The sequence below is a fragment of the Bufo bufo genome, chromosome 1 (assembly GCF_905171765.1).
Source record: "Bufo bufo chromosome 1, aBufBuf1.1, whole genome shotgun sequence".
Taxonomy (NCBI): domain Eukaryota; kingdom Metazoa; phylum Chordata; class Amphibia; order Anura; family Bufonidae; genus Bufo; species Bufo bufo.
In genome coordinates, this window is record NC_053389.1 from 305,065,709 (window position 1) to 305,092,250 (window position 26,542).

The window sequence follows — 26,542 nt, forward strand, 5'->3', positions numbered from 1 at the left end:
AAAAAAACAAGCAAAACTTGTTATGAATGGAAACCATTTCTCCAGGAGAAACTGCTAGTCAGAGATCCGTCAACACAAAGGTGGTAGGTTAGTAAACCTGTAGAACTTGATATCTCAACTAAAAAGGCCACGGATCCTGGTGGTGGTTTTCTTTTGTTTACTTATGGTCATTTATGCTGTTTGAGATCAGAAAAAAAATAAAATTTTTTTTTTTTTTTTCCCCAGGTATAGCCTATAGACACACGGAAGTAAATTGGAAACTGTTGAAGATGCCCTTAGTTTTCCTGTTCAAGTAAGTGGTGGTGAGCTGTAAAGGCAGGCAGTCCATGGATCCGAGTGGCATGTCTAGGTCAAGGTTTCTGCTGTTGCATACATCCAAAACGCCACTTTTTGGCCTCCATGACAACTAGCACAACAGAGCTATGCCATGAAAGTAAAAAAAAAAATAAAAAAAAAAAAAAACTAGAAAAGACTAAATCTACACATATGTGACCACACTTTACCTGCCTCACTTGCAATTTGGTCTGGCACTAACGAAATGGCACCTAGGACAAACTTCTCTTCTGCACTGAGGTCATCTTAGATCCTTCCTTCCCAGCAGTGAGGTTGCAGCTTCCAGCAAACACTGGAGTATATATACCCTTTATGTAATAGCAAACACATGACCTATGTCCTGCCTCTGCCGGCAGTTACCTGGAGCACAAGATTTCCTCATTACAGGGGGAGGGGGAAACCATGTAGGTTATAAGCCACATAGCATTTTGCAGAATAACTTGTAGAAAAATGTTGGAAGAAATACAAGGAATTGAATATAGTTCAACCCCGATGCCAGTCTATTCAATAGGAAATGTATTCAGTTTCTTCCTAAAACTCCATGACACCCTGAGGCAAAACAGTTTCCAGGTGATCCTAGACCTACAACCCTCAGCAGCGGAATACCCGACTCAACAGGTTTCACCTGATCGTACTGCATCCGAGACAGGTGCAAGCGTTGGAATCCAAGGCAACTTACGTGTATTCCCACTTCCCTCATACGGAAACCAGGCAGACGCCTTCAGTCTTATCTGCTCAGTCTGGTTTGGAGTGGAATCTCTCAGATCAAAGAGCCAGAAAGTACTACCTTTACCATAAGGAGCAGGTGAACCAGCAGTTCCTGAAGTGTTACTTGTCAGTCCCCTCCCCTGGAGCTTGTGCCTCCCTCGTCCTTGTGACAGCCTGAAATCCAGGGCTTTGTGCGATATAATAGGAACCCTAGAGGCTCCCACGGCTGCAGATCTAGCTGGAGCAGAGGGGGCAACAAGTGCCAAGGAAGAGATAAACAAATACAGATGATACCAACGTGTGCAAGGAGAATATTACAAGTACAGTACTGATCCTTTAGGGTCAATACATTAACTATTGAGTACCACATGAACCTATAAAGTACGGGTGTAACAACACCCAAACAAAATGTCATCTTCCCTTTTCTCCTTCAAGTATGTATTGTACCTATTAAAATTAAAAGATGACGGCTGCCGATACTGAAGGTTAAGACTGCTTGGTAGGGTTTTAGCAGCGTTTTCTGCACTTCTGATTTTTTTGGATGCGTGTTTTGCAGGAAAAACACCAGCACCAGATGTTAGCTGAAGGTCTATGGGAAAATCGGAAACAGGTCACACATGCCTTTTTTTCCTCCAGCTCCTAGATTTGTGTTCGGACGCGCAGACAGCACAAATTGTGCCTCTAAATAAATTGGTCAGCTCTTGCACTAACGGGGTTTCTACCAAGATTGCCATTTCATATGACCAGTCTTCAGTGACCCCTGAAGTGTTCAGGAGGTCTAATGGAAACTACACCCCACCACCACTAAACCTCAGCCAGAAAAGTTGCAAGTTTGGGTACTTTCACACTTGCGGCAGAGGATTCCGGCAGGCAGTTCCATCACAGGAACTGCCTGCCGGCTCGGTCAAAAATGCATTGAAATGCCGGATCCGTCTCTCCGGTGTCATCCGAAAAAAACTGATCCGGCATTTTTTTCCCCCCACATTTTTTGCAGTCTGAGCATGCGCAGACCGCAAAAACAGATCCATTTTGCTGGAACACTCGGGGCCGAATCCAGCATTAATGCATTTCAAATGGAAAAAATAAATAAAAATGCATGTGTTCCGGAATTTTGGACGGAGATAAAACCGCAGCATGCTGTGGTATCATCTCCGTCCCGAAAAGGCAAAAAGACTGAACTGAAGACATCGTGAACGGATTGCCCTCCATTCAGAATGTATTAACCCCACCAGAGAGAGTTTAGCTTGGGGAGGGGGAGGGGAGCATGGGGGCAATGACACTTTAGGTAGTTTTTAGGTTAGGGGTTTGTAGGGTGTCCTCTTTCCCTGTCTCTTTTCCCACCTTTTTTCTATTCCAGGTAAAATTACCTCAAGAAGCTGGTTTACCTGCAAACAAGCTGATTCCGGTTTCCTGCATGTCAAGAGTGCCGCTGATTGGTTGCTGCCTGTTGCTGGGGGAGATTTCCAGCTCCCTGATTTGTTGCTGCCCTGACGGCGGGAATCTGTACCCCTTTATATTGGCAGGTTCAGTGGCGCTGGCTCAGAAGTGCCTGAAGACTGGAGCAGCTTCCCACCCCCCCTTCCCCCTACTTTCTTCATCAAGTCACCTGTCGCTGGGCTTTATTAGAGGGGTAGTGTTGCTCAGCTCATGCTGAGTGGATCTTGGTCTTTATATGGTTCATTTATTATTGGTCTGTTGGTATCGGTTATGGTGGTGTTTTTAAATTAAAATATTTAATTTATTGTTGTAAATTATTTTACGTGACCCTTAATAAAGCACAGCGGCCATTTCCTTCACTAAGTTGTTGGTGTCAATTATTTATTTAGTGGCTAAGGTAGTATTAGAGTGTGTCATTTTCTCCCATGCATTAGGATAAAACTGATCAGTTCTTTTTCCGGTATGGAGCCCCTAGGATGGATCAATGCCGGAAAAGAATAACGTTATTGTGAAAGTACCCTTAGCCCACAAATATGCCACAATTTTCAAGGTTTCATATATTAATGACTTAAGTCATCAATCTCTGATCGGTGGAGGTCTGACTCCTGTAACCCTCTCCAATCAGTTATTTGAAGAGGCAGTAGAGCTCCAGTGCATGCAGTGGTCTCTTCAGAAAGGTCAGCGACGTCACGTTCATTGGTCACTTGGCTTAGTTGCAGCTCAGTTACATTCAAGGGAATGGGCCCGGGCTGCAATACCAAGCACAGACACTATACAATGCACGGCGCTGTGCTTGGTAACCTGTGAGAGCTGCCGCAATCACCGGAGCACGACAGCTAATTGGAAGAGTTGTTGTAGCCCCACGATCATATGATAATGACCAATCTTGGGGATAGACAACCAGCATAGGAATCTGGCCAAACCCACTTTAAACTGAAATAAGATTATAATTCTGGCACAGCTAAGGCACATCCGTGTGTCAGGACTGAAATCTATTAGACGGAATAAACCACAGCACTCTAAGTTCTCTTGCATGAACTTCTTATTTTATTTTGTTTTAATTTTTAATCCATGCAGAAGACTTAATGTTTAGCCACTGGTAGGGATCGACAGATTATCGGTTTTACCGATATTATCGGCCGATATTGAGGATTTTGACCGTTTTCGGCATCTATTTTGCCGATATACCGATAACGTATTGGGAACACAGATCACGCTGCTCTCAGCGCTCTGTGTTCCCTCAGCAGCACAGGGGAGAAGGAAGCAGTGTCTCCCTCCCCCTGTGCTGCTGCTGCCGCCAATGAGAGGAGAGAAGATAGGAGGGGAGGGGCTGTGGCCACCGCTCCACCAATGAAGATAAGTCTTTCATTAATTCATATACAGGAGGCGGGAGCTGGCTGCAGAATCACATAGCCGGCTCCCGACCTCTATGAGCGGTAGCTGCGATCTGCGGTAGTTAACCCCTTAGGTGCCACGGATCGCAGCTACCGCTCATAGAGGTCGGGAGCCGGCTATGTGATTCTGCAGCCAGCTCCCGCCTCCTGTATATGAATGATTGAGAGACTTATCTTCATTGGTGGCGCAGTGCGCCACCCCCCCCCTCCAGTATTAATCATTGGTGGCGCAGTGCACCCCCCCACCCAGCATTAATCATTGGTGGCAGTGGCCGCAGGATCCCCTCTCCCCTGCTCCTCCGATCGCAGCCCCAGCTGTGTAATCCTGGGGCTCTGACTGGTTACCATGGCAGCCAGGACACTACTGAAGCCCTGGCTGCCATGTTCAGCTCCATGCTGCTGTGTGCACAGAGCAGCAGGGACAGTGTGAGCTCCTATTCACCCTGATAGAGATCTATCAGGGTGAATAGGACAAGGGTTCTAGTCCCTAAGGGGGCTAAAAGTTAGTAAAAAAATTTATATTTATATTTATTTTTATATATATATTTATTTTTATATATATATATATATATATATATATATATATATATATATATATATATATATATATATATAAGATTTACAAAAAATAAATAAAAAATACACGTTAACAATAAACATTAATTTATGTGTAGGAAAAAAAAAAAATTCTCAAAAATAAAAATACCCAGAATATCGGTATAAATTATCGGCCATCTGCCTGAAAGTTCACAAATTATCGGTATCGGTCCTAAAAAAATCAATATTGGTCGATCCCTAGTCACTGGCCAACGTGTCAGTCTGACCTGGACCTTGTTCACGGCCTTAGACATTAGTAGGAGGAGGCATGCAGGATGGTGTGTCACACGCCATCCTGCATGCTTCATCCTACTAATGTCTAAGGCCGTGAACAAGGTCCAGGTCAGACCGAAACGTTGGCCAGTGACTAAACATTAAGCCTTCTGGATGGATTCAAAATTAAAATAAGAAGGACTGAAATCTACACCAGTGTGGATGTCACCTACAACTTATGCCAGTTTACTGGTGTTATTTATATCAAAATCTGTTAGGTCACCTAGCCCCAGTCCCACGCTGTGACACTTTTTTTTGGGATGTAGCAAGCATGGCTCAAAACAACCAAAAAGTCAAATAAATGTGCAAGTGGGGCTTACACCAACATTCGTGACTTTTTGAAGGCAGAAAACTGGCATAACTAGTTTAATAAATTCTCCCTTTAAAGCAGAACAAACATGATGCCTGCCACGTGCAGGTGTAGATTTTGTGAACCAAAAAATGACTTTCCTCCTCCACGAAACTGACAAATTGAATAACAAATTCCCCCTGCAACAGAAACAAGTGTGTAAATCTGGGCTGTAGACAACTTTCTATGTGAACGAGCATACAAGGATTAGAGAGTCCTGACACATGTAGAGTATTCTACATGTTCTTTTCAGTCTAACGCTACAGAAAAATGCACCCTGTGCAATCTGAGCCCGTTTAGTTTGTTGTTCCTGAAGCATCTGAGAAGATTAGGTTTTATTTCAGAAAAAAAAAAAACTTGGCCTTGAACGACTCCACATTAACAATGCAGATTACACAGAACTGTGCAGGTGTGATAATCATATGGATAATTACATAAAATAGGATCTCTCTCAGGGCGGTCCTTGGAGACACATCACAACAACCTCCGTGATGAGACCTACATGGAGATGTGCATGACTTTAAAGATCCCGTCTTACACGCAGCATGTTCCCTCCCAAGACCCTTAAATTATGACATGTCTGGATGATACTATAGATAGCAAAACTCATTTCAGCAAGACTGGAAAGACTCCCGATTACCACTTCATTACCATACTCTGCTGCTAGCAAACTATTCTGTAAGGGATGAGCAATGGCATTAACTCCTCCCCATACTGTGGGGTAGTGTAAATCGCTTTTTTTAATGCAAAAATCTCAGAGATGACGATTCCTTGGGACTCAGGCCTAGTTCGAGGAGTGAGCACGTGTAACGTCTCTCTCTTTCTCAGCTAACACACTCGAAAACTAGGGGCGGACTTGGGTCCATCTTCCAGCCTCCTATAAAGGCTGAGTCATGATTGTTAACCTGACCTATCAAAAGAAAACCATCAAGTGTACAATAGAGTAAATCAGAATAATAAATTAGACCACTTAACATGATAACATTAACCTTTTTTAGCAAGCACCCCGTTCAGCGGTACTGCATATCCGTCAGCTGTAACAAAATTACGGCATGCTAATTTCTAGAAGTGACATTTTTAATGCAAATGCACAAAATTAATTGCTATACAATAAAGACCTTCACAAGGGCCCCTACAATCCATACCACAGGTAAATTTTTATGGTGTTTTTTCCAGTACCAATTTGTGAATGCGTTAATTTTTTTTTTTATAGAAGAGATAAAAAAAAATATTTAAAAAAAGGAATTGTTTCTACATGCTGCGTTTTTTTAAACGCTCATCAGAGACATAAAAACGCCACCCACGTCACAAGTCGAAAAAGCCTGTGTGATATTTGCCAAGGACTTTCTACTAGCATCTGGACCTGGGAATTTTCAGCAAGAAACGTGCTGAAAAACATAATCCACCCCAAATAAGATTTTCCCAAGAAAGGCGTAACAAACATCTTGGTCACTAACTGCAATAACATACTTCGAGAATGTACGGAGAGGTAAAAAGGATTAGAAAAGGACAAAGACAGGAAGTCTATACAATCACAGACTGAAATGGTCGCTGGGTCCTTAATGGTCCTATTGTAGGCACACAAGCAGGTTCTGTCCGGGTCACAGCAGCCTTTTACCTTTCCACACTACTTCTTCTCATGTACATCCCCTTCTCCTCAAACATCTCTTCACTCTAAATATCAACAGACCTTTCTCCTCTTAAAAATAATGAGTCTGTCATCCTGAACTTTGCTGCACTTAATCAAAAGGACCTTTCATTCTGTAACTACCTGCTTCTGACAAGTACGTTCTATAGTCCTCGGAGAGCGAGAAGAACTGGAAGTTTTGTGTGAGGAGAGATGGATTAAGGAGATTCCCTCAGGGTCATGTAATTTAAATGGGACAGAAGGGTTTCTCCAGTCACCTACTGTCCAACCAAAGACGGCAATCAAGTAGGCGCTCTGGCAAATATTTGAGGGCATGCAGGCAAAGATAGCAAGGCATACTTAAATGAAAAGTTAAAATGGATAACTAGATAAGAAAAAGTTACTGTAAAAATATTGTAAAACACTGTATATTGTGCACATTAATATTGTATTGATGAGGGTCTTTCAAAAGGTCACAAAGCCCCAAAGTATGACCACTAAATGGTCTCTGGTGTGTTAATACTACAAAAAGTCTAGCCTGGCACACGCGTGGTGGATTACATGGAAAGCCGGCAGCATCATACAGTACAAAGCGCAAAGTGTAGGAGATATGGAAATCCACAACACCAACTCTGTGTGCTTCTTTTGTGCAGATTTCATCTTTTTCAATGCAAGGGTGAGATCTGCGACGAAAGCACATCAAATCTGCACCAAAAACTTGCGGTCTTTGGCGCGGAAACGCACAGAAATCCACATGGAAATCTTTAGATTTTCTCAGTCTGAAGTAGTAAACTAAAGAAATGACGTATCACACAGCACATTAAATCTAACCACTGGAAAAACTAAAAGTCCCTGTTATTGGTAGGCGGCCCTTAAAACGGTCGGTCATCAGGCAGTCGTATTGAGAACGAGACGGGGAGGGGAATCGTCAAGCAGTCATTTTATGTTTGCACAGAAGCATGACTCATGGGTTCACGTGTCCTGTAATGCGTCGGCGTGTTTTTAGCTGGTTGACTTGCCAGACGAAGGCTAATGTACCAGTCATAGCGGAAATTAGATCAATAAAAGCTAAATCATCATTAATGACATTACAATGCAGTAATCTTCATTTGTGACCTGAGAAGAGAGACAATATAGCTCTTCATTTGAGGTCTATGGAAAAAAGAGTGACAATGTTTGCGGAAGAAAAGGTAAACTGCATTTCCAATATGGAATCATAAAAAAAAATAAAAAAATAAAAAAAACACTATTAGGGGTCAACAAGTTTTATTTTTTGCAGCGCGGACAGATTACGGATCTATCCAAGTTGAATGGGTCTGCGTCCGCCTGCACCAGCTACAAAGACTTTGTCCGTGCATTGGAGACCGCAATTAGCAGTTCCCAATGCACGGAACGGGCGGCACACGGTCGTGTGCCCGAGCCCTTCAAGGGGTTTTCCAAGAGTTTAATCATGGCCTAGCCTTCATCAATGTCATATCAGTGGGGTCGGACACCTGGCATCCCCATTGATCAGTTGTTTGAAGAGGTCACAGCACTCTGGTGAGCACTGCAGTCTCTTCCTAGGCCAGTGACATGTTCATCGATCACATGGCCTAGGCGCAGTACAGGTTCATTCAAGTTAGGGCTCATTCAGATGGCCGTATGCTGCCTGCAAAAATGCAGATTTTTTTTTGCTGATTAGATGCTGTCCCAAACATTTCTTTAGGGCCCTTTTCTTCCATTGCACAGCTCAGAAAAAAAAAAAACAACACGAAACATGTCCTATACTTGTCAGTGAAAATCAGGACATGGCCCTATTGAAGTCTATGGATCAGCAAACTGAATGCAATAAATTTTTTGCGGACATACTGAACTGTCGGACATTTGTTGCGGACAGCATATGGCCGTCTGAAGGAGCCCTTAGTGGGCCTAGGCTGCAATACCAAGCACAGCAGCCTCTTCAAACAGCTGATCGATGGGCGTGCCAGGTGTCGGACCCCCACTATCCCTAGGACAGGCCATGAGTATTAAACTCTCAGAAAACCCTTCCAAACCTGAAAATTATATTACGCTGTTATGATGGTAATGTGAGGTTTAAAGGGGATATCCAACACTATGAACAGGGCTTACAGAGTGGTGACCCCCACCGGTCTCCACCATTGCGTTCGGTCTCCACAACCAGCTCTTTTTCTTGCCTTGTTGAAATCAACATCCTGTTGACAGCGGAACGCGTGAGCAGGGAGCACGCAAGTATGATCACCACTGCGGGTCGGCCGCTCTATGGAGGTCTTTATAGTTCTGGCTAACCCCTCTAACTTTCTTTTTTACTTCTAAATTCCGCAGCACTTGACATCATTCTACACCAGTCTCGGATGTCGCCGGGCACTGCCAAAAGGATGCTACAAACCTAATAAATTAGATGCAGTCCCCGCCAGTCTGTGCTCTTAGACTAAAACCTGCTCCAATCCCCAACTGGAGTAGATTTCAATTGTCATTTATGCCAGGAAACTAGCATAAATTTTAGTGAATTTTCCAAGGCCGATGGCCTCGCCCCTCCCCATTTAGGGAGTCCTAATAAATGAGCCCCTTCTCCTGATTTGTTGTCCCCGGTGGGGATTACAATCAGTCTGCCTACTGAATGTGGGAGGAAACCAGAGTACCCGAAGGAAACCCACACAAACATGAGGAGAAGATACAAACTCCATGCAGATGTTGTCCCAGCGCTGCAAGGCACCAGTGCTAGCCACTGAGTCAAATCCGGAAAATCTCCAAACATATTTGTATACATTTGTCTAAGGAGGTACAAGAAACCATTTTAAATTAGCTTAAACTACAGGGGAGGGGGAACTATAGAAAAAGTGTATGGTGGGCCTCTCCTGTGACCTCAAAGTATTGTTCTTCACGTAAAAGTGTGAATAGCTGTGCGATTAAAGCACAGGGCATGAACAAGGAGTATAAGCAATGATTTGAATATGAAGTAACAAAAAGCCCAAGTCATTCACTTTCAATAATTGGTGGGGCATGTAGCATTTCATTAAGACTACAAGAGGTGTGAAATCTGGTGAGGTTTGTGAATAAAGCCCCTGGGGGATCAGACCATTCACAATGGCTAATGTAATGTACATATTTTGCAAAGCTTAGAGACTGGAAGGACCCACAACACACAGCTCCATGGGAAGGGGTCAATATGTAGAAGACCCTGCCGGGCAACTTCGTATTACAATGCGGTAGCGGGAATAAGGAACATCAATGGAAATTAGGCCAATTGTTTAACTAGTGTAAAGTCCATTGCAGGCATAATGATATTGTAATCCCCCATTAAGACTGCAGTTCTAGCACAGATGCTAGAATTAAGTTGTCCATACACTTTCCATAACTACCGGCCGAATGATTGTTAAAATGGGAACAAACTCCCCATACACGTTGGCTGAGCTGGTATGCATTTTCAATTAGGAAAGAGGAATAAACTGTAGCCAACCTGGTCAATTCAACATGTCCAATCCTTTCTTCCCCATGACCTTTGCCAACTGAATATTGGTTTCAGACACAGATGATCGGTGGGTTTGATCAATATAAAGGCCCCCTACACATTAGGCTATTGTCCGCTACCTACAGTTTTTTGGCTGCATCAGCCTACAATCTAATGTGCATGGATGTCCCTGACAGATAAGGTCACTGGGACAGTTGAAGGACAGGGCATTCTGGATTTTAGTGCCCAATTGCTTTGCCAGGAGACGTGCCAGAACAATGGCTTTCTCTGTGGGGGACAGGAGAGCGTTCATCTGACAGCAAATGAAGATTAACGGGCACCTTAAAAAAGGGTTGTCCGCTTTCCAATTTTAATGCTTTTTGAACAGCTGATCGGTGAGGAGTTGGACCCCTGTCAATCCAATACTGAGGATAGGTCATGAATATTGGAAACTGGAAAACCCTTTCTGATCTAATGGGTATGGCAGACCAAGTTGCTTTATAAACAGTCCAAAATCTTCAAAAAAAAAAAACACACATGATTGGGCAGCATGGTGGCTCAGTGGTTAGCACTAGTGCCTTGCAGCGCTGGGGTCCTAGGTTCAACATCTGTATGGAGTTTGTATGTTCTCCCAGTGTTTGAATGGGTTTCCTTCGGGTTCTCCGGTTTAGATTGTCAACCCCATTGGGGACAGTTGGATGCTAATGTCTGTAAAAGCGCTGCAAAATATAGTAGCATTAAATAAATAAATGACCTGCCTTTCCAATTGTCTTTTATTTTAGCTAGTGACAAATTAGATTTGGTGTGCACTCCAGTTGCAAATGTCATCACCAATTTTCCTTTCAGGCCCATGATATTTTAATGGCACCATTGGCATCCTATGACGGATCCAGCAGTGCATCATAAAAACAAATTGGTACAAAATGAATATCCAGATTAAAACAGCACTACTAATTAGTGTTGAGCGAACTTGTGTTTTAAGTTTGGCGTCTAAAGTTAGAGTTCAGGTTATCGAAGTATCCCGTTATGGATTCTAAATTCCGTTATGGTCCATGGTAGCGGAATCCATAACGGGGTACTTCGATAACCCGAACTTTAGACGCCGAACTTAAAAACACAAGTTCGCTCAACACTACTACTAATAGATCCTGGTCGAACAGTCCATGGGGTGGCGTTGCCAGCAGTGTCAGACCCTAACCCAGCAGGACCTTAGTAGACAGGAAGTGTGAAGAGAATACTGCAGCACTCAACGTCTTCAATGCAAGTTCTGAGTTTTATTCACCAAAAGTGCGACGTTTCGACTACAATGAGTTTCTCAAGCAGAAGCTTTTGGTGAATAAAACTCAGAAATTGTACTGAAGACATCGAGTGCTGCAGTATTCTGTTCAGAGAGAAGAAACAATGGTACACTTATCTTAGAGTAGGGCTGTGTAGACACTTGTGGGATTCACCAGCACCAGGAGGGGGTCCCCCATTCCGATTTTTGTTTGGCACCTACTCTCCACTATAAATGGCCACATAAGAGGTAGCCTTCGAATGTTGAGGAACTAGAGTAACCCCCACCTTTACTTTAGGATATAGTTGCGGCTACTTATTTCCTGTGTTTGAAAACCTTTTCCAGCATTTGCGGCTATAAACTCATTATTGCATTCTCTAAATATAGTGGAAAAATAACCCTGGCTTCAGGAACTTTTTCTATCACAGTAAAACGGTAATCTAGAGAGGCATTTGCAGTCTGCACCCAGCAGAGGTAACAGTGTCATTGTAACAGATGTGGTACATGCTTTTGTTCATATCAAGTCACGTCTCCAGTCAAAATGGCCAATCTGCCCAATTTATCTCCCGTAAAAGCAATGTTCCCCAGCCGGCAGATGTATGGGATTTAGCTCTCGATTCCTGCTGTTTTGTGAATATCACAATTTCTCCTGATCTCAGGTGCTACAAATTACAGTGGGAAGTCTCCGGGGTTCCTAGAGATCATTGTTCTAAAACACTGCTCGAAAAAGCAAGGGATACGTAAAATAAAAAGGAATTTTGCACAATGTGCAAGAGATTATACTTTATAGCCAAAAACCATAAACTGGCCTGTTATCCTTCTGAGGGGGGATATGGGAAAGAACCGGCTTAATCTGTATAAGAAGCAATATTTTTTTTGGGTCAGGGTAAAAAGGTGAAGTCTCAGCACAGTAGAGCCAAGCGTCAGTCTATACATCATGTCGCAGCAAGAAGTACATAGGCTCCGATTCATTCTGCATGGCTGTGTCACTGCGTATGAACTTCTTTCTTGAAGATGGAACGGCAACGCTCTAGAGGCCTTGTGAGCACGAGAGAGATGGAGCTGATGGGGCATTTGATCAAGTGGTTTTGCACTTCAGCCAGTCACTTCGGCACGCCTGACTTCCTGATGCATTGCTCCCTCTATGCAACCAAACCCCATTCATTCTTAAGTCTCTATATACAATCAAGATTTACTGCCAAGTGCAGTCAACACAAGAGGGAGAGAGATAAAAATAATACAACATCTAGCTAACCATGGTAAGAATTAGCAAGTTTACCCTTTGTAAAGCCGCGTCATCTATAGCTGAACGTATACAAAGTAAAAAAATAAAAATAAAAAGAATAGTGTCCAAGAAACATTATTGAAGTAAAAATATAATTTCAGGCCTTGCTCATATTACCATGTACATTTGACGTGTGTGTGTGTGTGTGTGTGTTGGGGTACAAAACTAATACTTTTTCATCTGTGAAGTTGTCTGTGTGTCTAGTTTTTGCCCTCTGTATTCCATGGTCACCGCTCTGCTGAAAATTACCCCCTTTTCACCCCCTATAAGATGTGCTTTTCCCCCCCATACTTTTTTTTTTTTGGGGGGGGGGGGGAATGTCAGTGCATCTTATAGGGCAAATACTAACGAGTGCTTCCATTATGGATTTGTTCATTAGTACAGCAAGACTGGGGAGATGTGAATACAGCTCTCCCTGTGCTGGGTCTATACTCACCACTCCCTGGTCTTCTCCTGTGCAAAGCATGAGGATGTAGGCATACACTGACCTCATGCAGTGCGATGTCGAGTCACTGCACAGTGCAGCAGGAAGATCGCTTGATCTCAGGAGCAGGGAGTCGATTTTTTATTTTTTTTGGGCTGATCTGAGGTCAAATTATCATTTGAGGTCTGATCGGAGGTCTGTTTGTGGGTCTGATTAACATTAGGATCATCTGAGGTCTTTCGGGTGGGGGGGAAGGTCTGAGGTGTAATCAACATTGAGGGTCTTATCTGACATCTGATAACATTGGAGATCTGATGAAGATTTTTTTTATTTCTTAATTTCCTCCTCTAAAATCTAGGTGCGTTGAGGGTGAAAAATACAGTAATTTCAAGATCATCTCCTACAAATCTGACCAGGTCAATAAATCAGTGTCACGATGTTGGATGTCTGAGAAAAATAGCCAAAAAACGTAAAAAGTGTGAGACTAGCTTTAAGGTTGTACAATTGCTCTGTACTTGTGTAGGCGTCTTCCAGATAGTCCAAATACATGTGAAATATCAGAATCTTTACGTTGGGCTAGTGGAGATAGGGATTGAAGGGAGCAGATGCACTGCATGTACCTTTTTGTGCTATAAAAGCATAAAATACACGTCATCTTACTTTACTTCAGGGGCAGATCAAGGTATCTAAAAATAAGATAAGATATGTCTTATCTGTTCTTCCACTCACTGGTCTCTACATAAATGTTATACAAGAAGCCTGCTATGCTACTGCAAAGAAATATTATCCTAGCAGGAATTCAGCTTTGTTTGAGAGAGGGTTGGAGACATTTCAATAGAGTTTCAGTGAACACCTTTTCCCAATGAACCAGGTAGAAAATTTGAGCAGATCTGAAGCCACAGTCATACAAAAGACTTGATTATAATAGTACAATAAATGGCAGAACATTTGGGTAAAGGGACAGCTCTCATAGCACAGACTGGCATAAAAGCCAAAGTGAAGGGGTCAAAACCTACAATGCACATAATAAAGCTAATTAACAGGATTTAGGAGTGAATGTGGTTTTCTTTTCAATAGCATCCACAGATTACATTGTCCAGGCAGCCACGTGACTCAGTCCCTTTTACCGCAAATAAAAAATGCCAAGCCTGAGGAGCAATTCAAGATGTCAACATGACGGGGTAATGATAAAAACTGAAAAACAAAAAAAGACTGTTTATGTAGCCAAGCCTTGGTTTTCAAAGATGGTTCTATGGCAATTCATCAATTCTTAGTAACAGAAATTAGCAAAATCATCTACTATGTAGAAAAAAAATATATAAAAAAAATAAAATATAAAAATATATATATATATATATATATATATATATATATATATTTTTTTTATTTTTTTTTATTTTTTCAGCATTAGCATATTTACAGCAAAGATACATAGTACATGTAAAAACTTTAACAGGGACTTATTTTTACAATATGGTCTATTCACAGGATTTCAAACCCAAAAGACCATAAAATAGTCAACATTGTTTTATTCAAAGAGGTTGCCTGTTGTGCACTTTGCAGGAACTGCCACAGTCCATTGTGGCTCTATTGTCCTCCAGACAACCAAACTAGAAGAGATTAGGCTATATTGTAGGGGTAAGAGGGTAGACCACAACAGAAATTGTTAAAAAGGTTGTCAAGTATGAAAAGACAACGTACAGTGTCAACTTGCTAATATCCCAAGTGCTCCCCAGTACTGATCCTTTAGTAGAACTACCAGCTTGGGTCCTAAAGTGAAAAAACAAAACAAAAAAAACGTATTCCTATCTTAACTGTTAATGAGCTACTGCCTGTGTCCCCACGGCACATCCATACTTCTGTACACACGTATTCAGAAGCGAAAGAAGGCCTGTAACTTGAATCCTTAATATCTTAGTCCTGCCTCAAATAAAAATACAGGGTAAAGTGGCTTTAATATACACCTTCTGAGTATTTTATATAGGGGGGGGGGGGGGGGAGGGAGGGAGAGAACGAACACAAGCTTTACTTGTGCCAAATATCTTGGACTACTGCGAATCAGACAAGTTAATGTTCCAAGTGTAATTTAGCAGAACACCCCAGCCAGTTACTTTTGTAGATAAGTTTTCAGCCTGACCAAAGTCCACTTTAAATCAGTCACAGCAGTCTACCTCAAAGTATGTGGTCACAACACTATCCAGAGGATTTAGAACGGCTTTGGGAGATTTTAATAGAAATATCCTTGGATAAAACTTGTAGCAGAGTTCTCGGAGTGACCTTTGTTGTAAAAGTGTACTCTAGTACAGAGACTTAGGCATTCCTAAATTTCTATGGGGTTGTCAAGTAGAGGAGGAAAAAAAATATTTTTATTTTTACTATAATGTTTTATTTCTCCATTTCATGTTTCCACAACAGCTTAACCAATTCATAGTATGGATATAGGATAGAACCGGCACTCAAAACATTAGGAATTCACGTGGGACCGAGATATAAAGTTTAAGAGTTTATTAAACAATCTACCCTGTGAACACTGGGTTAAAAATACTTATAAAAAATATAAAAATAGTCAATAAAAGCATATAATACATAATATATGCTTTAATTGACTATTTTTATATTTTTTATAAGTATTTTTAACCCAGTGTTCACAGGGTAGATTGTTTAATAAACTCTTAAACTTTATATCTCGGTCCCACGTGAATTCCTAATGTTTTGAGTGCCGGTTCTATCCTATATCCATATATATCAATCAGAACTAGGGGTGTTTCTTCGAACCTGTGCACCAATCGTGATAAACCTGAGTGAGCCACTTGCTTAATATTTATTGTAAAACAGTTCATAGTATGGTAGCCAGAAATAATGACCAGGAAATGTCTTTACGGCAGTGGTCCTCACCCAGTTGTGAATAGCAGGTGGTCCTTCCGTATATGCAGTGCAACACACAGGAAGATTTCACAAGAGCAAGTTTTCTATTTGGATGTATTCCGTTTTGCAAATGGACAGCATCCATATGGATTCTTGACCCATTCATTTCAATTTGTATATTCACATGAGAATAGTTTCACCTCATACACCTAATGAAATTAATAGGTCAGGATTAAGTCCGGATGCTGTCCATTCGCAAAACGGAATGCATCCAGACAGAAAACTCAATTGTGGGAAATTAGACGTACAATGCTTAATGTTCCGGCAGTGCAAGCGCCGATGGATGAGAACGCATCCATTGGTGCTTGTTTGCACTAGACGGATTACAAGGCTGATGCAAACTGAATGTGAAGAATGGCTACTACAGTTGTTCCTCCCACATTAAGTTCTGTTAATTATCAGCAGCACATCCCTGATTACACAGCAAGATATGCTGCCGACAGCCATTAGCTGTTCATTTATATGGGCCAATTATTGGGAATGAGCATTCAAATGAAACTGGCCAGAAATCATGTGGTTACATGGAGTAAAGTTAATTTAGGCTACAGTCACCCATAGCAGATATGCAACAGATTTGCCATTGCAGATTTCATGAGGAAAATCTGTAGCATTGTAACATACCACCAAATCAGATGAGATTTTAAGAACTCACATCCATGCAAGGGTGTAAGCAAGATTTACTAATGTTATTGAATGTAGAGTGTTAATTGCCTTCTATAATTTGTTTGGTCAGTAGATGGCAGCAAAGGACTAATCTACATTGAAGTTTAGTCTACAGAAAATTCTTATACATTTACCTTGCAAAGTCAAAATACCGATAATTCAGGGGCAGGCTAGGACTGAAAAGGGTTATGGCAAACTGTAATTGCAGTTTTGAGACTGCACTTGGCAAATCACTTGCTGCATAACACTCTCCCCAGGAAAGGGAGGAGTTCCAATGTAGAGCAGAAAGGGGAGTGAGTCTGTGCAATGCTGAGGATGTCAGGAAGGACTTGCTGTGGAGCTTGGAAGAGGAATTTTGGTTTACAGTGGATTCTGAGTACAGCCCCGAGGGAAGATTCACCGCGACGAATCCGGGAAGCACGTAGCTGTATGGTCCAGTTCTGGAGTGGACCAGTGGAATCAAGGAAAAGTAACAAGAACTTACCAAAAGTACCCAAGGAACTGTAAGTGCAGCTCTGCCCTGTCACACCTCGCTGTACTGCACCAGTGACACTTTGGGGACATATAAGAAAGCAGCAAGATACAGACTTCACTTTGTTGGATTACAAATAGCATTGCGCAATACTTAGGGTGCACCCCAAAGACAAAAGCTCGCTCAGGAACATTCAGGCGCAGCCAGGCTGCTTTATGGACTGTGGGGGGAATATTTCTCAATAGCTAGTTTAGCGTTAGGCAGTATTACTGTTTGATTTATGCTCTGTTATCCTGTTTATATATGGCTAGCCACTTATCCATTACTACTGTTCAGTAAACTTTACTGGGTAAGAAACGTTGTCTGTGGCATAGTGTATCCTCTGTACCTGTGGACCTAACCCTAGGTCTTCTTTCATTTGGCACTGCAAGCAGGGTACATTGATCGCCATGCAGAACCCAACCAGTTCTGAGGCGTTTTCACCCCTCCTGCCATGGGAGTAGCTCCGACCATGTGTTTGCCTGCAGAAGCAGTGTTGAACCAGCTAGTGCGGTTTGACGGCCAAAATATGCTGTTAGAAGACTGGGCCGCACATCTTAAAAGCACCCTCAGGTTGTACAATTTGCCTCCAGATCTACAATCAGATGTAGCACTGAACGCCCTTGAAGGGGTTTGCTAGACGCACTGTCAATCTTCGTCCAGAAGAGGAAAGGAAGACACTGGATGCTATATTCAATACTAGAGGCTATTTACAGAGAAATGTCCTGTACTGGCACCCTTCGGTCCAGCTTATTTAAGACTATTCCCCAGTTTGCCAACGCCCTCCAAGAGATCTGGGCCCATATACAGTAGAGAGGCCAGTGGTGCTAACGTGCTTGGAAATGAAGATTAAATCCTCCGGGATCAGTTCGTTCTTGGATTGCACAACTTTCCTTATCCTGGTGGATGCTACATTGCAGTTTCAGAAGATACAAGCTGAGGCTGTGACCCGAGACAAAGAAGCAGCATATGGAGCTTACACCGTGAGGATGCAGGCTGTAGGAAGTCAAAGTACTCCCTCTGATGAGGACATATCTCCCGTCAATGCCCACAAAAGGGTCCTACATCCAGAACAGCGCCCGTTTAATGAGAACCCCTCGCGGTAGTGGGTCACACCACAGGGGGAGGCCAGATGCCAAGGTACCTCTAGTGACCCCCGGGACCTGGTGACCGAAAGCCCTTACCTAAATGTGCAGTTGTTAGAACAGATGGTGGGATGTCTTATAGATACAGGATCAGAAGTAACCACGATGCCAGTGGAGGAGTTCTTTGAAAAACCCTTTGGCCACCTGATGAGGCCTGACAAGGGCACTGATCAAGCTGATGGCGTTAAATCAGACAGCTATACCAGTGTTCTGAGTGGCATGGATGAGAACGAAGCTATGCGGACAAGATGTCGGCAAGAAGGGGGTGGTGCTTTTAGAGAAACCGGCTCGGTGTGGAGCTCCTGTTGTATTATGGATGAACGTCCTGCAGGAACTGGACCAGCTCACGGTTACAAAGGAGGGCCTGAGCTATTGGAAGAAAACGACTTCCCACAAGCCTACCCAGAGGGCATTCCAAAGGTTGATCCGAATGTGTGGTATCTGCAAAAGCACCCCTGAAGATAAGCCGGTGGGAGCAGTGTATGTCCCATATGGAGGAGCCTGTATCGTACCCATGCGGCAGGAAAAGATGATCTGGATGTCTGTCGGAAACTGAATGGGAGAGGGCTGCTGATAGAGCCTCTAGGCATGTCGGAAGCGGGATGAGCCCAGTAGTCACTAGGACCATTGGGACAGTAATGGACGGCCATATGTTAGTCCAGTGTGTCAACATACACGACCATGAAGTTACCTTCCATGCTGGTTAAAAAGTGGCTGAGTTATATGTGCTGCAAGGAGAACCACTCGCAGGTAACCAATTTGCCCTGACGGGCTGTTGAAAATGATGCCTGGACCTTGGCAGAGGACCAGAACTCAGTGGAGGAACCCACTCCGGAGTGGAATGGTCAGCGGATCTCGGAGCAAATGGAGATTGATGCGAACCAATTCACCGCTGAACAAATGGAGAAGATTGAAGTAGTACTATGGGAGCGTCAATCTACCTTTTCCCGGTGTGAAGAGGACTTGGGATGCACAACGGTTATATAACATGAAATACCGACTGGGGACACTACCCCGATTCGAGAAAGGTCTCGGCAGATCCCGCCTACTCTCTACCAAGAAGTGAAAACTATGCTGCCACAGATGTTAGACAATGGAGTGGGAAAAAAAAGAGCCAAAGCCCGTGGGCCGCCCCAAGGACGCTTTTACCCTGCCCAGGATTGAAGAGTCATTGACGACATTCCAGCGGGCCAAGTATTTCTCAACTCCGGACTTGGTGAGTGGTTACTGGCAAGTACTTGTGGCAGAGAAAGATACAAGACAGCCTTTATCCTACCCATGGGGCTGTACGAGTTCAACTGAATGCCTTTCGGGCTGACGAATGTTCAGGGAACATTTCAATGCTTAATGGCACACTGCCTGGGTGAACTGAACTTTGAGACGATTCTGATCTATCTGGATGACGTAGTAGTCCATGCCCTTACATTTGAGAAGATTACGGCAAGTGTTAGGCTACTTTCACACTAGCGTTGTTTTAATCCGGCGTTCAATTCCGACTCCGGAACTGCCCGCCGGATCCGGAAAAACGTGTGAAAACGGATTACATTTGAATCCTGATCAGGATTTTGATCACAATGAAAAAATGCATTGGAAAAAACGGATCCGCCATTTATGGACTTTAACTTTTTTTTCACATTTTTTGGGTTTAACATGCAAAAGCCGGATCCGTTTTGACTGAACACACAGTGCCAGATCCGGCGTTAATGCAAGTCAATGGGAAAAAGGCCTGATCCGGCGTTCAGTCAAAGTGTTCAGGCTTTTTGGCCGGAGGTAAAAATACTGCATGCTACGTTTTTCTGAAAAGCCTGATCAGTCAAAAAGACTGAACTGAAGACATCCTGATGCATCCTGAAGGACTGACTCTCCATTCAGAATGCATGGGGATAAAACTGATCAGTTCTTTTCCGGATTTGAGCCCCTAGGACGGAACTCAGCGCCGGAAAAGAAAAACGCTAGTGTGAAAGTACCCTTAAATAGGCTCCGTGATCATGGTCTTAAGGTCAAACCGAGAAAGTCATCTCTTTCAAAACAAGCCTAGAGTATCTGAGAAACGTTGTATCAGCTGAGTGAGTTCGTCCTGCGGAGAGTAAGATAGAGGCAGTGAGTAAGTGGCTGCAACCCAAGAGGCTTTGAGAAGTGAAAGCATTCCTAGGATTGGCTGGGTATTATCGAAGATTTAAAAAAAGGCTTTGTGAAGATTGCCGGACTACACGAACTCTTGAGAGGGACCACCCAGGGTCTGAAAACGCAACCCATATCATGGGGACTGCCTCAGCAGCAAGCATTTGACGAGGTAAAGAAAGCCCTGATTAGTGCCCCCATCCTGGCATATGCTCAGCATGACAGACCATTCATACTCTACACAGATGGAAGTCTGCATGGATTGGGAGCAGTACTAGCCCAAGAACAAGATGGGCAGGAAAGAGTCATTGCATATGCTAGTCGATCCCTACGGGACTAAGAAATCCAGAAAATTATAGCTCCTTCAAAACTTGAGTTGTTGGCGTTGGTCTAGGCAATGACTGAAAAGTTCTCAGGGTATCTCACTGGAGCACAGGTCCTAGTAAGGACACACTAACCCATTGGCTCACCTGCAGAATGTGAACCTGGGCGCTTTGGAACAGAAATGGATGGCAAGGCTGGCAAAGTTTGATTATACCATCAAATACAGTGCCGGTAAGGACAACACAAATGCAGATGCACTGTCCTGAGTCACCTGGGAAGTCCCAGCAGGTGAGGTGGATGAAGGGACTGAGATACCCAATCTTGGCAGAGTGCCTCAGTCACCCGTGGCCAGTTCAAGTGGGGTTAACACGGTGTTGCAAGGGAAGACTGAATGGGCTCAAGTGCAAGATGATGATCCTGACTTGAAGATCAAACATTGGGTGAAGACTGGCCTATGGCCCAAAATAGGACAGAAAAGTCACTTGTCCTCAGATGGATGGAAGCTGCTGCTGCAGCAGTGGGACTGGCTACGAATCCGAAATGGAATCATGCACCGGAGGGTGCTTTTACCTACTGATCTTGAAGAAAGGTGGCAAAATAATGATACCCAGTAGCCTGGCCCGCAAAGCTGCCTTCGAGGGACATGTAAAGGGTGCCCACCTTGGAGCAGAGAAAACATACAAGTGGATACAGAGATTCGTATATTGTTCGCAGTTTGTGAAACGCCAAGTGTTTCCGGAAGGCCCAGTCTACGATGTCCAAAGGGAAGACTGATGGGCAGACTCATAATACACCGTAACATGCTCAGACCTTGTCTCTCTAAGTCGCCCCACAACAGATAATTCTGGAGATGCTCAGAAGAGACAATTGAAGCCTGTGAGTCCAAGGGATGTAGAGTGGTGGCTGATCCCTACACTGCCTGTACAGACTGACCAGCCGTCCACACCCAATTGTGCAGTACCAGACACTGTTCCTAAAAATGCGTTACCACCCCGGGAGGGGTCCGGTCATGTTACTATACCGACTACAGAGAACTCAGTCCTTCACAGGTCAGAGCACTCCACTGCAGGTATTTCCCCTCAGCGCTATGCAGCAGACAAATTTGGCAGGGTTGTCGGGGCGCCAATGTTTTAGTGGGGCGGCATGTAAGTGTATAAGCAAGATTTTCCAATGTTATTGAATGTAGAGAGTAAATTGCCTGCTATAATTCGTTTGGTCAGTAGATAGCAGCAAAGGAATAATCTACATTGAAGTTTACTATAGAGAAAATGTATATATATATTTACCTTGCAAATTCAAAATATTGATAATTTAGGGGCAGGCTAGGACTATCAGAAGGGTTAAGGCGAACTGTAATTGCAGTTTTGAGACTGCAATTGGCAAATCCCTTTCCTGGGGAGAGTGTGATGCAGCAAGTGAAGCATGGTGGTGGCAGCATCATGCTTTAGGGCCGTCTTTCTTCAGCTGGGACTGGGGCCTTATTTAAGCTAGAGGGAATTATGAACAGTTCCAAATACCAGTCAATATTTGCACAAAACCTTCAGGCTTCTGCTAGAAAGCTGAACATGAAAAGGAACTTCACCTGTGAGCATGACAACGACCCAAAGCATACATTTAAATCAACAAAGGAATGGCTTCACCAGAAAAAGATTAAAGTTTTGGAATGACCCAGCCAGAGCCCAGACCTGAATCCAATTGAAAATCTGTTGGGTAATCTGAAGAGGGCTGTGCAAAGAAGAGTGGGCAAGTCTTGCCAAGTCAAAATGTGCCATGCTGATACTCATACCCAAAAAGACTGAGTGCTGTAATAAAATCAAAAGGTGCTTCAACAAAAGTATTAGTTTAAGGGTGTGCACACTTATGCAATCATATTTTATTTTTATATTTTTTCTTCCCTCTACCTAAAATATTTCAGTTTGTTTTTCAATTGAGTTGTACAGTTTATAGGTCACATTAAAAAGTTGGAAAAAGTTCTGAAATGATTTAGGTTTAATTTTTTTAGGCCTCATGCACACGACCGTTGTTGGGTTCCGTGATTTTCTGCAGACCCATTGACTTTCAATGGGTCTGTTGAAAATTCGGAAAATGCACCGTTTGTCATCCGCGTCCGTGATCCATGTTTCCAGTCAGTCAAAAAAAAAATAGGACCTGTCCTATTTTTTTTTCACGGACAACGGTGCAGACCCATTCAAGTCAATGGGTCCGTGAAAAAACACGGAGGCACACAAGATTTTCATCCGCGTCCGTGATCCGTGTCAGTTTTTTTCCTATCATTTTCAAGTCAAACTTGACTTAGATTTTTTTTCACTTTTCATGTCTGGTGATCCTCCAAAAATCAAGGAAGACACACGGGGAAAAAAAACGGAAACTAATCACGGAACCCCGTTTTGCAAACCGTGGAAAAATACTGTTGTGTGCGCATGAGGCCTTACATCACAGAAACCTGACAATTTAACAGGGGTGTGTAGACTTTTTATATCCACTGTATATGCCTAGCCACTTATCCATTACTACTGTTCAGTAAACTTTACTGCTGGGTAAGAACTGTTGTCTGTGTGGCATCGTGTACCCTTTGTACCTGTGGACCTAGCCCTCGGTCTCCTTTCACCCACATGCCACAAAACAAAACCTGCAGCGTAAATGACCTGCAGTACAGATTTGAAACCTACAGCATATCAATTTATGCAGCAAATCTCCCCTGTGGATTCCATCCTTTTCAATGAAGAGGGTGAAATCCACAGCCATATCCATGGAAAAAAAAAAGAGAAGTAATACATATGGTTTTGTAGTGGATCAGCTGCATTTTTTTTTTTTTTTTATTGCTGTCCCATAAAATTTGCTCTAGCAAGTTTTAAAGGTTGGGAAATCAGAATGTGAGCACCACTGAAGACAAGCACCACAAATTCCCTTTTGACTGTTGATCTACTTTACTGTAGTCACAATGCAATGACTATAGTGCCGTAGAACCGCAGTGAGATGGTTATTCAGCGCATCATAAGCCATTAGGATGCTCTGAATTCACTTTATAGGAGCAGTATTTTGTCATAGGACAGGATGTTCCAGAATATACACGGCTGGTATCAGTGTTTCGCGGTCGTGTGCATGAGGCCTTAGGCAGTGAAAATGGACTAGACAGGCTTAAACTGGGCCAGATTTATCATCGTGGCTGATGCAGGATAAGAAGTCAGGCGTACCTGTAAACTCTACACCACCACAGTATTTGTTGGCTTATTTCACTCAATAAAGTGTGCCAAATTTTTAAGCACTTTGGGGGAACATTAATCAAGATGGGCGTATTGTATGTCAGTCCTGATTCCCTCTGTGCTGCTAGAGGATGGGATTTATGTAGAGCTGCACGCTTCTCATATTTGGCACATCTTCCGGCTGTGCGACACACTTAAATCTACACCAGCCTCCTATCTGCCACAGAGTTAGGTCTTTCTTCATGCCAGAAAACTGGCAAGAAGATAAATGTGGTGGGCTTGCGGTGCCTCCCCTCCCCTTCTGAAAACTGGTCTGAAGAGGGAAGTGTTGCACATTTTGCTGCACAAATTGTGTGCGACAAAAGGTGCAACCTAGTTACACCACAAAAGTAGCGTAAAAAGGTTAGTAAATGTCCCCCTTTTTTGGCGCACTATCACATTTTAAGCCATGCCCTTTCCCATTAGGAGGCATAAGTGTAAAAAAAACAAGTAAATAGGGTTTGAGGCATGTGTGCCTGCTTTGTAGCACACTGCACCAGAATTCTGCCACATTTGTTAATAATAATTCTGCCCCAATGTGAACAGAGCCCTTTTTTACTGATGAACAGCCAGATGTCTAAAGAGAAATGGCTTCTACAATGAGACCACTGAAAATACTCAAATACAAATACTTCTCGACCAACATCCAGAACCGCACAGCCTTTCAACTGTCAAAATGGACCTAGTAATTTTTGATGACAGGTAGAGGAATAGTGCATCTGGCTGACAGCGCTGACCTTTGGCAATGCAGTCAGCGCTTCTAAACTTTCTTAGAAAAGGCCAACAGGGAAGTTGGTTCTGCTTCCCATCAATTTTTTGTATTCTTGCCAATCTTCAATCTCTACTTAACTTATATCTAGGGATAAGGAAACTTCTGTTTTCAAGTTCGGTGTACAAGGTTCGGGTTATCCAAGAATTCAGTTACGGGTTATGCCATCGCGGACCATAAGTTGCGGTGCGCGGGAGTGAAATCTATAACGGAATTCTTAGATAACCCGAACCTAGTACGCCGAATTTGAAAACAGAAGTTCGCTCATCCCTACTTGTACCATTTTGGGAAAACTTAATGGAGCCAGAACATCTAACCCTCAATGGTTTGACAGTCGTGTACTGATTGTGCTTTCCTATACAAACCCAAATTAGCCAGAATATACGTAATATATGCCTGATATTCAAAGTGCCTAATGCCTATACAGATTAGATAACTTGTCCAAACCCAACAATATTGGCAAGATCAGCCTTACCTCTAATGTGTATAGGGCTGGCCTGACACTGCCACCGCAGCACATGTCCGGGAGAGAAAGATCAAGCATGATGGAAGAGGAGGCCAGGTTCACTACACTCCGGTAGTGTGTTCTGGCAGAAGAGTAGACAACTGGAGTTCACCGTATCCGGCATAGCTGGACGCTGCCACGCACCGCTCAATCACCTTCGACTATAATGGCATCTGACAGGAATCCAGCTGCTTTCAGGCATAAATGTTGGCTTTTGGCCAGACAAATACCACTACATCTACTTCAGATCCCATCGTACCAATGGAAATCTGGTAGTGTCTAGCTATGCTGGATACGGTGAACTCCAGTAGTCTGCATCTATGTGAATGCACTCTTTGCTGGCAGTTGCATATTTCTATCTATGGAAATAATGGATGTTTGACCAAGCACGCTTATGGGGAAGTTGGGAAAAATAACAGTCCGATGAATAAGCACAAGATTTTGGTCTGAGGATTTGTGCCAAGCACCAACACCAGTCTCACAATGATGGTGACTGACAAACAACCCCCTGACATTTTGTGACTTTTGACCAACACTCACCATCAATTTAACTTGCTTATCTGGCCAACACAAAGGGCCATCTGTATGTTGAAGACTGAAGATCTAGCTGACTATGATCTATGGGCAGCCTAAAAGAAATGACTAAAGAATGACTAGCTTAGAAAAGAATTTCGGCTACTTTCACACTAGCGTTTTTGCTGGACCCATCATGGATTAGCAAAAATTATTCGGTCATAATACAACCGCCTGCATCCGTCATGACTGATCCCTCATGAACACCATTGAAAGTCAATGGGTGGACGGACCAGTTTTCTATTGTGTCAGAAAACTGATCCGTCCCTATTGACTTACATTGTGTGTAAGGACGGATCTGTCTTGCTCCGCACCACATCGCATTATTCTGTCTGCGATGTGGACGCAATCAAACGGAACAGAATGCATTCTGGTGTACTCCGTTCAGTTTTGTCCCCATTGACAATGAATGGAGACAAAAAAAGGAAGCGTTTTTCCCAGTTATAGAGATCCTATGACTGATCTCAATAGCAGAAAGGGAGAGTGCAGATGTGAAAGTAGCCTTAAAAAAATAAATTACAAGGGTATTCTGAGCATGGACCCCTAGCGAACGCCATCAATTTGCTGGGGAAGAGTGGCAACAAAGAACGCCTCTCTGGAGGACATGAGAAGT

General features: G+C 43.2%; 1 protein-coding gene across 9 annotated transcripts in view; it reads right to left on the minus strand.

Moving 5' to 3' along the window:
• The window catches only part of PCDH1 (protocadherin 1), a 206,625-nt gene that overhangs the window by 168,728 nt on the left and 11,355 nt on the right, over nt 1-26,542 (minus strand). The window contains exon 1 of one of the 9 annotated variants that reach the window (XM_040441055.1): nt 1,127-1,240. The exons of 5 other annotated variants lie outside the window; for them this stretch is intronic. The gene's annotated coding sequence lies outside the window, so the exon portion shown is untranslated. Of the gene's footprint in view, nt 1-503; nt 591-1,012; nt 1,241-26,542 lie in introns of those variants that run through there. 3 more of the 9 variants (XM_040441038.1, XM_040441047.1, XM_040441063.1) reach the window with 3 other exon arrangements.